Raw genomic sequence first — 15777 nt, 5'->3', positions numbered from 1 at the left:
CCTCTGGGCAACGACCGACACCCCACGCCAACCTGTCTCAGGTGCCACGTGGAGAGCCAGCGCATGTCCCTGACAGGGTGCTCAGTGCGGGGGCCCCTTGTCGTCCCGGGGCTGGGCCGCCCGCCGGCTGAGCACTACTGCCGCGTGGGGAGCAGCGCAGCCCTCTGGCATGAAGTTGACACAGGGGGGGCACCCGGCGTCGAGGGCCCCACCTAGCCAAGACTAGAAATGCCGCGTGGGGGGCCTCACCGGTCCCTGATGGAGAGCCCAGTGCGGGGGAGCCCTCCTGCCTCTGAGGGGCCAACCCACCGCCGGCTGGGCATCTCCACCACGTGGGGAAACGGTGCTGCCCCCTGGCATGGGGGGAGGCTTTACCAGACACAGCCTCCCCCCTTCTAATGTGAGGGCGTGCCACGTGGGGGGCCCACCGTTCCCTGATGGGGTGCCCAGTGCGGGGGTGCCCCCCTGCTCCATGAGGGGCCGACCCACCGCCGGCTGGGCCCCTCCACCGCGTGGGGAACCGGTGCTGCCCCCTGGCATGGGGGGAGGCTTATCAGACACAGCCTCCCCCCTTCTAATGTGAGGGCGTGCCACGTGGGGGGCCCACCGCTCCCTGATGGGGTGCCCAGTGCGGGGGTGCCCCCCTGCTCCATGAGGGGCCGACCCACCGCCGGCTGGGCCCCTCCACCGCGTGGGGAACCGGTGCTGCCCCCTGGCAAACTGACATAACGGGGCCTAAACTCCCGGCGTGATGGGCGGAGCTACGTGATGCCGCCCCGCCCCCTGGTAAGGCGCTCGTCACAGGGGTGCCTCCCCTGGCTAGGGGCCGGCCCACAGGTGAGGGAGCGGAGCAGCATCGGCTGAGTTTGTGGACGGAGGCGGGCGGGGAGGCGGGCGGAGGGGGGCCTCTCGTGACCGCTGGCCCCGCCCCCCGCCGGAGAAAATGACAAGCTCGGACCTGGGCGGCGGAGGAGGGGAGTGCCGTATCCGTGGGCTCCCTCCCCCCGCCGGCGGCTGAAGGGGTACCGCCGCTGTGGACGAGCAGGAGGGGTCCCCGGACTGCAGAGGCCCCACTCCCTGCTGTATGCTGGCGACGTAGTGGCCCGGCGCATGGCGGTCCCTACTCACCAAAGGGCCGACCACCGCACGCACATCCACTCACCTTCTCTGTCGACACCGGACTGCCAGGTACGAGCGCACACTTCCTGAGAACTCTGCACTTCGTACGCATGTGGGAGGGTGCCGGCCGTTGAAGTAGGTGGCCAAGCCCCTCCCACAAATACAGGCCAATGAATCGGCCTTTACACTTATCAACAATCCACAGAATAAGTGATAAATTTATGATTGCTGGGAATCTGAGTGCTGAGACCACACCAAGGGAGGAGAATGAGTGTCCTGGAGTGGCCAGTGTGAGTGGTACAGTGGTATGCATGTGCAGCCACCTACTCCCCGTGCAAAGTATAGTACTGAGCTATCTCCGGCAGTCCAGAAAAGTGAATGGAGCTGTACAGCACACCACCGCTCCACTACCATCATAATCATTGGGGATCTCAGCAGTCCGACTCCCAGCAATTATATTCTTCATCTATCCTGTGGATATAGTACTGTGCAAACGTACGCAGGTGAGGAAAAATCCTGCAAAGTGAGAGTGCTTTCAAAAATAGAAGTGTTAATAGTTTATTTTAATAATCCAATCAATATTTGGTGTGACCACCCTTGGCCATTGAAACAGTATCAGTATCACTTGTTTTTTTTACAGTATAAATCAATTTATGAAGTTAGTATGCGAAGTCTCGTGAGACGTTGCAAAGTAATAACTTCGGCTCATCGGAGCCAATACATTCTAATACTGTACGGAGCAGTACAGTATTTAAACAAAGTTTTATGCAAATCGACTTTTGATGTTTTAGTCCGAAGTCGACTCGCTCATCCCTAGTCATAACTAGTGTTGATTGAGCATGCTCGGCTGAACACCGATGCTTTGCACATGGCGGTATTCAGCCGAATACAGCATGTGCTCGAGCGCAATGCTTAAGTCTCCTCCCCGCACGTTTGTTGGCTGCTACGCAGCCAATAAACGTGCAGGTAAGGACTGCCCTCACTGTAATGCCGTAGGAATGTTGGTTACTGGCATTACAGTGATTGGCTGGCCGAAACACGTCATCGGGTTCTATATAGCACCCGATGACACGCGTTCGGCTCAGTGTTAGTCAGGGAGAGTTGTGCTGAAGAAGGGAAAGATAGTGTAGGGAGTAAATTTATTTTTTTGTAAGTTTAAAAACTTGTCAGAGACCCAAAAGTCCTTTTAAGGACTATTGTTGTGTGTGGCAGCAGCAATATATATTTTTAGTGCAACCTGCGCTAAACTACTAAAACTTTACAGACCCACAAGTCCTTTTAAGGACTTGTGTGTGGCAGCAATATCTATTTTTAGCGCATCCTGTGCTAAATAGCATGCAATAGTTAGGCCGCTGCGGACAGCGACATTATCTGCGCTACATCTCCTGTGTAACGTGTGCGCATCTCAAAAATATCTGTGACATCCAGTGTACTTTTTCCGTAGACGGTGTCCACTGCGGACAGTGACATTAGCTGCGCTACATCTCCTGTGTAACGTGTGCACATCCAAAAAATATCAGTGACATCCAATGTACTTTTTCCCTAGACGGTGTCCGCTGCAGACAGTGATATACCTGGGGTACATCTCCTGTGTAACGTTTCCACATCCCAAATACCTGTGACATTCCCTGCAATTTTATATTAGCCGCTGCTGACATCAGCGACATTATATGCAGTATTTCTCCTGTGTAATGTTTTCACATCCAAAATACCTGTGACATTCCCTGTAATTTTATATTACTGCTGCTGACATCAGTGACATTATCTGCGGTATTTCTCCTGTGTAACGTTTCCCTATCCCAAATACCTGTGATATTCCCTGTAATTTTATATTAGCCGCTGCTGACATCAGCGACATTATCTCCGGTATATCTCCTGTGTGACGTTTACACACCCCAAATACCTGTGACATTCCATGTAATTTTTTTATTAGCCGCTGGTGACATCAGCGACATTATCTGTGGTATTTCTCCTGTGTAAAGTTTTCACGTCTCAAATACCTTTTTTAATTTTTTTGCGCATGCACTTACAAATCGTACGCTACTGTACGTATGACATACTTTCAAGCGTATATAACATTTAATATGAAGAAGGCGAGCAGTAAGGGACAGGGAAGTGGTCGTGATGCTGCACGCAGAGACCGTGGCATTGGGCGCGTTGAAACTGTGCCTGCTGCCAGAGCACAAGAAAAACAATCATCCACGATACCTAGCTTCATGTACCAGTTTGCAGGGCGGCGCAGAACAACGCTCTCGAAGTCAGACCAGTGCGACCAGGTGATCGGTTGGATTGCTGCAAACAATGCTTTATTCCTTCTGAGCAAACCACACTGTCTTCCACCAAGTTCAGTCTCAGTAGCCAAGAGTCTGGTCAACACAATCCTCACCTTTCCTCCCACCATGGAGAGTCTTGCCAAACAAGTGATCCCACACTCGGATATTCTGAGGAGCTCATTTTAGCGCTATGCCTTAATTTGGGCCTCTCAACAAGCCCGCTTGAAGAGGTACATGAGATCTTGTGCCCTGATTCCCAAACTCTTGAGCATCCACAGTCACAAGAAGATGACGGTGGGGAACGGCAATTAGTGTTTCACGAGGTGGATGATGAGGATGAGACACAGGTCTCAATAACTGAGGTTGCTGTTAGGTCAACAAGTCAGGAGGATGAGCAGAGTGAGGAAGTGGAAGAGGAGGTGGTGGACGATGTAGTCACTGACCCAACCTGGGAAGGTGGCAAGCCGAGCGAGGACAGCAGTACAGAGGTGGAGGGATCTGCAGCACCGCAACAGTCTGGAAGAGCCAGTGGGGTGGCAAAAGGGAGAAGGCGGGCCACACCAAACAGGCCCGCAACTGTTCCCCGGAGCACACCCTTGCGGAAATCTCCCTTGCAAAGGGGTAGGTGTTCCGCAGTCTGGTGCTTTTTGGAGGAAGGTGCGGACGACAAAAGAATTGTAATTTGCAACCTGTGCCATACAAAAATGAGCAGGGGTGTGAACACTAGCAACCTCACCACCACCAGCATGATCTGCCACATGGCATCAAAGCACCGTAATAGGTGGGCTGAATTCCTGGGTCCACAATCTGTGTCTGCGGGTCACACCACTGCCTTCTCTTCCTCTGTGTTACCTGCTGGCCAATCCCCTGTTGAAGGCGCAGGCCCAGATGCCTCCCGCCCTGCACCTGGACCTTCACAAGCACCATCAGCGACCACATCCACTTCCGTGTCCCAGCGCAGCGTACAAATGTCCTTACCCCAGGCATTTGAACGCAAGTGCAAATACCCAGCCACCCACCCACAGGCCATAGCACTAAATACGCAACTTTCCAAATTACTGGCCCTGGAAATGTTGCCATTTAGGCTTCTGGACACAGGCCTTCCGCAGCCTGATGTCGGCAGCCGTCCCTTGTTACGCAGTCCCCAGCCGCTACTATTTTTCACGGTGTGCCGTGACTGCCTTACACCAGCATGTGTCCCGTAACATCACCCGTGCCCTGACCAACACAGTTACTGGGAAGGTCCACTTAACCACTGACACATGGACAAGTGCTTTCGGCCAAGTACGCTACATTTTCCCGACGGCACACTGGGTGAACGTTGTGGAGGCCAGGAGCGAGTTGTACCCTGGGATGACACAGGCGCTAACGACGCCAAGGATTGCGGGCACTAATTCCATCAGGGTTTTTCGCCACCACCTACGTTAGTGGCTCCAACCCCCACTTCTCCTCCTCCACTTCCACCTCAGAATTATCCTCTTGCAGCCCCAGTCAGCCATCAGTCGGTAGCTGGAAGCAGTGTAGCACTGCAGTGGGGAAGCGTCAACAGGGCATGCTTAAGCTGATCTGCTTAGGTGACAAACAGCACACCGCCGAAAAACTGTGGCAGGGGATAAGAGACCAGACTGAGCTGTGGCTCTCGCCACTCAGCCTAGAACCAGGCATGGTTGTGTCTGATAATGGCCGTAACTTGGTGGCGGCTTTGAAGCTCGACAAGCTCACACACATCACATGCCTAGCCCACGTCTTCAACTTAGTGTTTCAGCGGTTTCTCAAAACCTACCCCAATTTGCCTGAGCTACTGGTGAAGGTGCGCCACGTGTGTGCCCATTTCCGCAAGTCATCGACAGCTTCCGCCGGTCTGTCAACGCTGCAGCAGCGCTTACAATTGCCAGCTCACCGACTGTTGTGTGACAAGAGCACGCACTGGAACTCCACGTTCCACATGTTGGCCAGGCTTTGTGAGCAGAAGAGGGCAGTAGTGGAATACCAGCTGCAACACGGTCGTCGCCTTTCCAGTCAGCTTCCGCTCTTCACAAGCGACGAGTGGGCATTAATGTCTGACCTCCGTGAGGTTTCAAGAAACTTCGAGGAATCAACACAGATGGTGAGCGGCGATAACGCTAAGTCAGCATCACCATCCCACTTCTGGGTCTACTCAAACGCTTGCTGCTCACAATTAAGGCCAACGCTTTGCATGTAGAAGAGGTGTAAATGGGGAAAGACATTATACAGGGCGATAGCAGGACCACCCTCAGTTCATCTTCTCAGCCCAAATTGGATGATGATGATGAGGAGGAGACGGTTGCCTCTGCTACAGAGGGTAGTACCAATGGAACTTTAATTCCATCTGTTCAGAGTGGATGGGCAGAAGAGGATGAGGAGATTGAGAGTCATCCTCCTGATGACGACAGCGAACTCTGCCTTTCTCATGACCCACGTGTTTTACACATTTTGGACAACACCGATTACTCGTTGTTCACCCTTCTCGACCCCTGCTACAAAGAGAACTTCTCATCTCTCATTCCTGTGGTGGAGTTAACGAGCAAAATGGTGCAATACCAGAAGGTCCTTGTGGAAAAATTGCTCCTAACCTTTCCAGCTGACAACGCTGGTGGCAGAGTACGTACTTCCTTGGGCAACCGAGGAGGGGAGACGAGGGGAACACACAGCAGTTCCAACAGAAGCAGGGCAACACTCTCCAAAGCCTGGGACAGTTTCATGACAGCCTGCCAGCACCCTCACCCTGATGCGCGGCCTAGTGTCACAAGGAGGGAAACATTTTGGAAGATGGTGAAGGAGTACGTAGCAGACTGTCATTGTCCTCAATGATCCCTCTGTGCCTTACAACTACTGGGTGTCCAAGCTAGACACGTGGCACAAACTTGCGCTCTATGCCTTAGAGGTGCTGGCCTGCCCTGCCGCCAGCGTTTTGTCAGAGCGGGTATTTATTGCTGCTGCGGGCATAATAACAGATAAGCGCATCTGCCTATGAACTGAAAATGCTGACAGGTTGACTTTTATAAAAATTAACAAGGCCTGGATTACCCCTGACTTCTCTACTCCACCAGAGGAAAGCGGCTGAACATAAAGGCACTTTAAATGTGTTTTTTATAATGTACTGAATGCACCCCTTCCACCACAAAAAAGGGTATATGGTTCAATCTTCCTTTTCTCATCCTCCTCCTCTTCCATCATATCAACATGCTTATTAGTCTGCCCTCGCTCCTAATGTTGTAGAGGGTCAGCTCACCTGCAGGCCCTCACATATAATGTTTTAGAGGGTCAGCTCACCAGCAGGCCCTCACCTACAATCTTGTAGAGGGTCAGCTCACCTGCAGGCCCTCGCATATAATGTTTTTGAGGGTCAGCTCACCAGCAGGCCCTCAAACATAATGTTTTACAGGGTCAGCTCACCGGCAGGCCTTCACTTACAATCTTTTAGAGGGTCAGCTCACCAGCAGGCCCTTACCTACAATCTTTTAGAGGGTCAGCTCACCAGCAGGCCCTCAACCATAATGTTTTAGAGGGTCAGCTCACCAGCAGGCCCTCGCATATAATGTTTTTGAGGGTCAGTTCACCAGCCGACCCTCAACCATACTGTTTTACAGGGTCAGTTCACCAGCAAGCCTTCGCCCATAATTTTTTCAATGGTTAGCTAAGCAGCAGGCACTCGCCCATAATTTTTTCAATGGTCAGCACAGCAGCAGGCACTCACCCATAATTTTTTCGATGTTCAGATCAGCAGCAGGCACTCGCCCCTAATGTTGTTTTAGAGAGTCAGCTCTGCAGCAGACCCTCACACCTAATGTTTTAGATGGTCAGCTCAGCAGCAGGCCCTCACCCGTAATGGTTTTGAGAGTCACCAGCAGGCCATCAATCATAATTTTTCAAGGCTGTGTATAATGCCCTCCTTTATGTGTAACAAAGGGTGTATTGGAGTGCCGGTTCTTTGTAATTTTTGGCAGCACTTTCACTTAGTGCATAGGCTTTACGAGTGTAGGAGTGCCACTACCTGAACAATTGTACCACAATGTGAATGAGGCCCTCCTTTATGTAATATACTGTTGTATCGGAGTGCCTCTTCCTTATAATTTTTGGCAGCACTTGCACTTTATATACAAGTTAAATATACAGGAAAGAATGTTTCCTAACAATTTTTCCTCCGTCTAAAACCGATTTTATCTTCAGTTTTGTACGTATTATTGTCAGTCTGTAAAAGTGGCGTACTACTCGGACAACATTGTTCCCAGCAGCGACCTGGGAGTCCAAGATGCATTCAGACATCCTCCCCATGCTGTTACCGAACCATTTCGGTGGAGTTTCCATCAATTTCTGACCTTTTCCTATGAACCAGACACCCTCCCCTCTTCAGAGCAGGGGGTGCCTAGTTTAATGCTCGGGTTCTCCCGTTGACTTCCATTGTGCTCGGTTGAGCACCCGAGCATTACAACGTGTTCGACATGAGCGCCCGAACACCTGAGCACTTTAGTGCTCGATCAACAGTAGTCATAACCTCTGAATGGTTTTACATGTACAATTAAAATGACACCAAATGACACCATCTAAATGACATGCCTTGACCTCATAATATCAAACATATATGGGAAACACATAAAAACTCATAATACTCAAATATCAGTTGATAATAACAATTGTAGAAGCCTAGAGAAACGTTCATTCTCTGTAGGATAAAAGGCGAGAAGGAGGATGTTAGGAGGATTACATGATATCATATCAGACTGTTAACCTTGCAGCATAGCAGACTAAGTTTACATTTGCTATATGGTAAAAATTACACATATATTTCGATAGGACAATTCTTTATATGAGTTGAAGGAACCTTCCTTGGAGGTACATAAATTGCAGTGCTCTGGGACCTTTATACCAATCTAACCTAGGAATCTTAATAAACAGCAAACTAAGCTGTAGGGATCGACCGATTATCGGTTTTACCGATATTATCAGCCGATATTCAGGATTTTGACAGTTATCGGTATCGGCATCTATTCCGATAACGTATGGGGAACCCGGATCGCGCTGCTCTCAGCGATCTCTGTGTTCCCTCAGCAGCACAGAGGAGAAGGAAGCAGTGTTTCCCTCCCCCCTGTGATGCTGCTACCGCTGCCGCCAATGAAGAGACAGATGGGAAGAGGAGGGGAGGGGCTTTGGCCACTGCGCCACCAATGATGTTAACTTACTCATTTATTCAAATTGAACAGGAGGCGGGAGCTGGCTGCAGAATCACATAGCCGGCTCCCGACCTCTATGAGCAGTAGCTGCGATCCGCGGTAGTTAACCCCTCAGGTGCCGCGGATCACAGCTACCGCTCAGGAGGTCGGGAGCCGGCTATGTGATTCTGCAGCCAGCTCCCGCCTCCTGTATATGAATTAATGAGAGATTTATGTTCATTGGTGGCGCAGTGCGCCCCCCCAAGCCCCCCAGTATTAATCATTGGTGGCGCAGTGCGCCCCCCGCCCCCGTATTAAAAACATTGGTGGCGCAGTGCGCCCCCCCACCCAAGCCCCCCCAGTTTTAATCATTGGTGGCAGTGGCCACAGGATCCCCTCTCCCCTGCTCCTCCGATCGGAGCCCCAGCAGTGTAAGCCTGGGGCTCCGATCAGTTACCATGGCAGCCAGAACGCTATTGAAGCCCTGGCTGCCATGGTAAGCTCCATGCTGCTGTGTGCACAGAGCACAGAGCAGCAGGGACAGTGTGAGCTCCTATTCACCCTGATAGAGATCTATCAGGGTGAATAGGACAAGGGTTCTCTAGTCCCTAAGGGGGCTAAAAGTTAGTAAAAAAAAAAACACACCAAAATATGAAGTATAAAAAAAAAAGATTTACAAAAAAAAAATACACATTAACAATCAAAATATTCATTTTCAGCAGATTTGTGTAGGATTTGTTTTTTTTTTTAAATGAAATTTCACAGAATATCGATATAAATTATCGGCTATCGGCCTGAAAGTTCACAAATTATCGGTATCGGCCCTAAAAAATCTATATTGGGCGATCCCTACTAAGCTGTAAAAACCAGTGTCAGGCAGCTGCTGCCAAGGCCAATAAGATAATGGGTTGCATCAAAAGGGGCATAGATGCCCCTGATGAGAACATAGTCCTACCACTTTACAAATCGCTAGTCAGACCACACATGGAGTGCTGTGTACAGGCTCCAGACATAGCAGAGCTGGAGAGGGTTCAGAGGAGGGCAACTAAAGTAATTACTGGAATGGGGCAACTACAGTACCCAGAAAGATTATCAAAATTAGGGTTATTCACGTTAGAAAAAAGACGACTGAGGGGAGATCTAATAATTATGTATAAATATATCAGGGGTCAGTACAGAGATCTATCCCATCATCTATTTATCCCCAGGACTGTGACGAGGGGACATCCTCTGCGTCTGGAGAAAAGAAGGTTTGTACACAAACATAGAAAAGGATTCTTTACGGTAAGAGCAGTGAGACTATAGAACTCTCTGCCTGAGGAGGTGGTGATGGTGAGTACAATAAAGGAATTCAAGAGGGGCCTGGATGTATGGAAAATGTAGGGAAAATAGCAGAATATAATGGAAATATCTCTGGCCGCTCTCACAGTCACCATACTGCCCAATGTATTTGCTCCACAGATAGAATACTCCCATGGCACATATGAAGGCACATCTAAATGATAACACACACAACCTGTGTCCCCGGTGTGATACCACACACAGCCTGTGTCCCTGGTGCCCGGTGTGATACCACACACAGCCTGTGTCCCTGGTGCCCGGTGTGATACCACACACAGCCTGTGTCCCTGGTGCCCAGTGTAATACCACACACAGTCTGTGTCCCTGGTGCCCGGTGTGATACCACACACAGTCTGTGTCCCTGGTGCCCGGTATGATACCACACACAGCCTGTGTCCCTGGTGCCCGGTGTGATAACACACACAGCCTGTGTCCCTGGTGCCCGGTGTGATACCACACACAGCCTGTGTCCCTGGTGCCCGGTGTGATACCACACCCAGTCTGTGTCCCTGGTGCCCGGTGTGATACCACACACAGCCTGTGTCCCTGGTGCCCGGTGTGATACCACACACAGTCTGTGTCCCTGGTGCCCGGTGTGATACCACACACAGCCTGTGTCCCTGGTGCCCGGTGTAATACCACACACAGTCTGTGTCCCTGGTGCCCGGTGTGATACCACACGCAGACTGTGTCTGTGGTGCCCGGTGTGATAACACACGCAGACTGTGTCCCTGGTGCCCGGTGTGATACCACACACAGTCTGTGTCCCTGGTGCCCGGTGTGATACCACACGCAGACTGTGTGTGTGGTGCCCGGTGTGATAACACACGCAGACTGTGTCTGTGGTGCCCGGTGTGATAACACACGCAGACTGTGTCCCTGGTGCCCGGTGTGATACCACACACAGTCTGTGTCCCTGGTGCCCGGTGTGATACCACACACAGTCTGTGTCCCTGGTGCCCGGTGTGATAACACACACAGTCTGTGTCCCTGGTGCCCAGTGTAAAGCTGGTGTCAGGAGAACTGGAAGTTTGGCTACAGTCACAGGGAACAGCAATGGGGCAGGTCCTGAGCATTGTCTCCGTCCCTATGGATAACTGTCCCAGGCTATTTATAGAGGACAGCTAACAGTCCCCCCTTTGGTGACAAACGAATATTTTGTCCAGATATGGTCCTGCAGGAGCCGGGAGCGCGGCTAACAATACACAGCATCCTTCTTATTGTAAAGAGAGACTCCTTCTTACCGGTAGAGGCTGAGCGGAGACGGAGCGGGCAGTGTCACCGGCGGGACCGGTCCTTGCTGGCGTCTTGAGGCAAACTGCTGCCCGGGTGAGGCGGAGGACTCACAGTGAACGGGCAGCCGGACTTCTGAGGGCTCTGCCGCTGTCACTCACGTGACGTCACGTGGGGGCGGCTTCAGTCAGGTGAATGAGCGAAGTACACTGGGTGAAGTGGGCACGGAGCTGCTGCAGCTGGTAGTGGTACCCTGCCACCCTGCTAGATAATTACAGTCATGCCTGCCCCTGCTCCCTGTATCTGCTTCCTGAGAATGCAATGCAGGGCAACTTACTTACAAATTGGAAAACCACAATGAATTAGAACGATTATAAGTAATACGTGTCTGTCGCTGCTCAATATAATAATAACACCTCATTACCAGCATTTACTGTGAGAATTACCACCAAACCACCATCAGCCTCAAAAACACCACACACACCTCTATTTTTTTTTTTTTTTACGGAGACAGGAAAAAAGTCACCTATTTTTACGGACTGTCCAGGAATCTCTGGATGATTGGCATCCATTATGCAATGGTGAAGCAGGGAGTCCTCAGCTCCCTGCTTCACCATTCACTGGCCTGCAGCTCCCCAGCAGCGGGCATTTTTTGTATTGGCACACATTATAAGGGGCATTTTTTCTACTAACACATAATAAAGGAACATTTTTTTTTCTCTTATACACTATAAGGTGGCATTTGTTGTACTGGCACACATTATAAGGGTGCATTTGTTGTACTGTGGCACACATTATAAGAGGGAATTTTTTTGCACTAGCACACATAATAAGGGGGCATCATTTTTTCTACTGGCAAACGTTATAAGGGGGTATTTTTGCACTGGCATATGTTCTAAGGCAGCATTTGTTTCTACTGGCACACATTATAAGGGCTTGTTCACACGGCCGTTGTGGTTCCATTCCATGCATTGGGGACCGCAATTTGCGGCCCCGAATGCAAGGGCAATGTCCGTGCGGCGGACGGGACGGATCGAGACCTATTCAACTTGAATGGGTCAAGTTCTATTTTTTTTTTGCGGTGCAGAGGGACGGACAGAAACACCACGGAAGCACTTTGTAGTACTTCAGCGGGGTTCCGATCCATGCTTCCACATCTCCATGATTGCGGACCCATTCAAATGAATGGGTATGCATCCGTGATGCGGAGTGCACACGGGCCGGTGCCCATGTATTGTGGACCCGCCGTATGCGGGCCGCAGTACGGCCACGGAACCACAACAGCCAAGTGAACAAGCCCTAAAGAGAATTTTTTTCTACCGCCAAACATTACTACTGGGGGGAATTATAGTTAACAATATTACTACTGGGGAACTATGCGGAATATGATTACCAGTATGGGCACTATGGGGCTCAATGGTGGGGCATTATTACTATTGGGAGCACTGTACCACTAAATGCACTCTGGTAGGAGAATTATTTCTATTGGTGGGACTTTAGGGAGCAGTATTACTGTGTGGGATACCCTGGCACAGTATCAGCTTAATGTCAGATTTGCTGGGAACAATTATTTTAAGTCAATAATTATGAAAGGGGGCACTGTCTGTGTTAAACAAGTATTTTCAGGGGGATTATCTGTTTCTGCAGTATAGTATTGGGGTGCACAGTGGGCACAGTATTGGGGGTGGCAAGATGGAGTGTTCAAAAGGTGAGGAAGATGTTGGAAAAGTAGGAAACTAAGATGTCTGTGTGTAAAACTCTGCAGAGACAAGAGACGGATGAAAGAAGTCATCATGGTGGTCTGGTCCAAATGGAGAAGATGAGGAAAAGAGAACGTGTACATCAGAGGAGACATCACTGGATGTAACAGGTATGTAATGCTTTAATACGCTTTTCTTGTTTGGTAGTGCGAAATGTAATTTAATATGTGGTGCCTGTCAGGAAGGAAGGAAGATTAGTGCTGCATGCTATGTTCATTTCTCTGTCAAATCTGAAGGAACTGCTGACGGAGGCTTAGAACAGAGCCTATGACACTGGGTGAAAATAGCCTTAGGGCGTTGTAAGTTGTCACTCAGCTTTCCCAGTTTTTGAAGGGCATTATAGGGATCAGAAAGCTTCCCCAACCCTTGGGGGGATTGCAGGGTGTCACTCAGCTTTCCCAGTTCTTGGGGAGGGGGGTGTTATAGGTTGTTACTTAGCTTTCCCAGTGCTTGAGGGGGGAGCTCATAGCTAGTGTGTGGTCCCCTCCAGCAGAGTATCACATTATTCTAATAGAGAGTGAAATTCCGGCATATGCTTCCTATATTCCCAGAAACAGCCCTAATCACGTATCACACCTGCTGGGTGTGTAGGAATCATTCCCCGGCTGGTGAGTCAGCCTGTGCGCTCCTTCTACACACCCAGCAGGTGCCATGGGGGGCAGCATCACGCTATTCTCCGATCATCGGGGGAATGGGACTAAACGACTTTTACAATTTTTTATTTTTATGTGAAATTATCTACTTTGTGTGGACACAATGTGCAACAGCCCCAGGAGGAGCAAGTTGAGGATGAGAGTAGTAGTTATGGCCATGCAATGACTGGAGCGTGCACCCTTTCTTCCCTCAGGCACACCCTGGTGCTGGGGCTCCTGCCTGTTTGTAGTTGAGATGCCCTTGGTGTTAGGTGTTGGTCTGGGTGGATGGCAGGAGAGCAGGTGCAATGACCGACAAATGGTGAAGTCAGTAACAAGGTCAGTTTGTATCAATAGTCTCTCTTTACTAAAGTGCAGGGTAGGAGTAGTAGTACATCCGACAATAACATGGCACAATTCCAAAGCGTATAATAAAGTGCAATACTTCCCCAGTCGCAGTGTATGGACAGCAGCAATGATGGAGGTTGTAGTACTCTTCTACATCTCTCTAAAGTCTCTCAAGAGAACCGTAGACAGGCAATGAGGTACTTGTTAACTGTTTCTGCAGTTCCTGGGCTCAGGGGTGCAGATATAAGATATGGTTGGCCAAACTGTCTCCAAGGGTGTCTGTAAGACCCACTAGAGATGAGCGAATTGAGCTTCAGATGCTACATCTGAAGTCGCTTCGTTCATAACTTCGGATTAATACTGTACGGAGGTCTGTCTCCGTACAGTATTAGAATGTATGAGCTCCGATGAGCCGAAGTCAGTTATTCGCAAAGTCGTGCGTGAATTCGTTGAATAATTTCGGTAATTGATTTTTACTGGTACCTTGGAACCGAAGCCAAGGTCGGTTTCAAGTTTTAAAGTGGTTTTCAACTTTAAAAATCAATTACCGAAGTTATTCAATGAAGTAACGCGCGACTTGGCGAATAACTAACTTCGGCTATTCTGAGCCCATACATTTTAATCCTGCACGGAGACGGATCTCTATACAGTATTATTCTGAAGTTATGATGAACGAAGCATCCGAAGCTTGCTTCACTGATCACTAACCCTGACCTTATGACTACATTGGAGAATTATGCCACCTAGTGGAAAATAATAGAATAGAGCTTATGTGTAAAACTCCAGTTAGCACATTGTATACCAGAATAGTTTATAGCGCAATTAACCCCTTAATGACTACCAATACACTTTTTAAAGCGGTCATTAACAGACCTTATTCTTTGCCGCTGCCTTTATGTGGTGGCCAAATAAAGGCACTCCTATGAAAGCCGTGCTCCTGCCCAAATGGCCCGAATTGGCAGAAGTGCCAATTTGGGCTGTTTAACCCCTTAGATACGAGATCTAAGTGCTCTGTCTCTCAGGGATTGTCAGCCTGCGAATAAGATCACAGGGTGCTGATGTCTGTACTCTGTGGCAGAAGGCTGTACAAGAGTATCCTACTGACAGTATAGTCACTCTACTGCATAAGTAGCTCAGTGTATTATGAAAGTGATGTACATGTCAGAGTAAAATTGTTATATTTTTTTAAAAAAACTCCAAATTAAAAAAGACACCTTTTTTATAGAAAAAAATGCTTCTCAATGGAAAAAATTGCAAAAATAAAAATCTCTCCACATATTTTGTATCACTGTGTCTGTAACGACCCATTCTATACAATTATCACATAATTTACCCCACACGATGAACGCTGTAAAAAAATTGTTTTTCTTTTTAATATTCGCCACCAAAAACAGAATTGATAATAAGGTGTTATGTACCCCAAAATGGTACCAATGAAAACTACAAGTTATCCTGCTAAAATCAAGCTCTTCTGTAGAACGAAAAATAAAAAAGTTATCTTGGGATGCGTTGATGCAAAACCTTTTTTCTTTTCTTTTATGCAAAAGTAGTAAAACTATTGGGGTCATTTATCAACCTGGTATAAAGTAGAACTAGCTTAGTTGCCCATAGCAACCAATCAGATTCATTTTCCAAAGGAGCTGTCAAAAATGAAAGGTGGAATCTGATTGGTTGCTACGGGCAACTGAGCCAGTTCTACTTTACACCAGTTTGATAAATGACGCCATATATGTATGTGGTATCGCTATAATTGTACTGACTCAGAGAACAAAGTTATCATGTTATTTATGTTGCAATTTGAATGTCGCAAAATTTACAACTTAAATTCGATGGCAGTATTGCTGTTTTTCCTATCCCCCCAGAAAGAGATAATAAAAGTTAATCAGTAAGTTATATGTAT

The 15777-nt window shown here is 48.9% G+C and overlaps 1 protein-coding gene across 3 annotated transcripts in view; it reads right to left on the bottom strand.

The window, feature by feature from the left end:
• TMOD1 (tropomodulin 1) overlaps window positions 1–11389 on the bottom strand; it is a 167484-nt gene extending 156095 nt beyond the window's left edge. For 2 of the 3 annotated variants that reach the window (XM_040417285.1, XM_040417286.1), the window contains exon 1: window positions 11149–11389. The gene's annotated coding sequence lies outside the window, so the exon portion shown is untranslated. The remainder of the gene's footprint in view (window positions 1–11148) is intronic. The other variant, XM_040417284.1, reaches the window with a different exon arrangement.
• Between the last annotated feature and the right edge of the window lie 4388 nt (window positions 11390–15777).

The sequence above is a fragment of the Bufo bufo genome, chromosome 2 (genome assembly GCF_905171765.1).
Source record: "Bufo bufo chromosome 2, aBufBuf1.1, whole genome shotgun sequence".
Taxonomy (NCBI): Eukaryota; Metazoa; Chordata; class Amphibia; order Anura; family Bufonidae; genus Bufo; species Bufo bufo.
This window is presented reverse-complemented; position numbering and strand designations above follow the sequence as displayed.